Source organism: Microtus oregoni, unplaced genomic scaffold (genome assembly GCF_018167655.1).
Source record: "Microtus oregoni isolate MIOR12 unplaced genomic scaffold, Mior012 000043F_ref0000047, whole genome shotgun sequence".
NCBI lineage: Eukaryota > Metazoa > Chordata > Mammalia > Rodentia > Cricetidae > Microtus > Microtus oregoni.
This window is the reverse complement of record NW_024543210.1, coordinates 19,405,501-19,406,705: the sequence shown is the minus strand read 5'-3', so window position 1 is coordinate 19,406,705 and position 1,205 is coordinate 19,405,501. Positions and strand designations below refer to the sequence as shown.

Genomic DNA, 1,205 nt, shown 5'->3' with positions numbered 1-1,205 from the left:
AACACTCACCAGCAGTTAGATTATCAGTGATAGCATTTAGCTACTTACTATGTTGTTAAGTTTTTTCTACAAAATTAATGGAAAATAATATTTTTACTTCCAAGCAACCTAGGGATGATTATGCACATTTTTCATAATCACATCTGATTTATTTAAATATTATTTGGCAAAGTGGCCATATGAGTTATTCCTTAAAACCATCAAACATCTATTAGTAGTAGTATCCTGATTGTGGACTGGATAGCAAGAATAGGAAAGACACTGTAGTGTATTCTTTGAGGAACTAAGAGATGCAAATATATTTTATGCAGGTTAATGTGAAAGAAATCTGTAAACAGGGCTAAACAGAAATCCACATGGAAACTTTATTTGAAGAAAGGAGAATGAACAGATACTGTGTATGCAAAAATAGGAGATTGAGAATTGGATTTTTTTTTTTTTTTGGCTGTTCTCCAACTTTATTTGAGATTCAGTAGGTTAGTTCTCATCCACATTGACTGTCTGTAGATTTTTGAATGTGGTAACAGGCACGTAAGTTACCAATGTGTAGAGTTTGTTTGGTGAGTCCTCATCCTCATTACGTTTTCTGGACAAAGTACCCGGATACGATATGGAACATTCCTTATTCCTTTGGCCCAGACGGCTTTATTGAGCCTGGTATCAATCCGCACATCTGGAATCCCCATCTCCTTCATGGAAAAATTTCCGGATTTCTTTAAGTGCCCTAGGAGCACGCTTCTTAAAGCCCACGCCATGGATGCGCTTGTGAATGTTGATGGTGTATTCTCGGGTCACCACCTCGTTGATGGCAGAACGGCCCTTCTTCTTCTCGCCACCCTTCTTTGCGGGAGCCATTCTGCTGGGCCCAAGCTGGAAAGGGAGAATTGGATTTTTTATAGGGCATTAGAATTCTGTTGTTCTAGCAAGGGAGATCAGGACTTGAAATGAGCTAAGTGAGGGGACAGATAATTATTAATGAAGTAAAAAATTGAATTCTAAGTGTTTGTGAATCATGATGAGGGACAAACATATATTTAGAAGAAATAACAATAGCAAAACAAAAACAAAACAACCAAGCAAGCAAACAAATAAACACCTGAAACACCACTGAGTAATATCTTAGATTTTAAGCAGAGAATAACAAAATAGTTCATGTATTCTTCCATCCTAATCAAGGTAACAAACTCTAGACTGAGAATTGGGGT

At 37.0% G+C, this 1,205-nt stretch overlaps 1 pseudogene; it reads right to left on the bottom strand.

The window, feature by feature from the left end:
- Positions 1–428: 428 nt before the first annotated feature.
- Positions 429–876, bottom strand: LOC121434459 (annotated as a pseudogene).
- Positions 877–1,205: the final 329 nt, after the last annotated feature.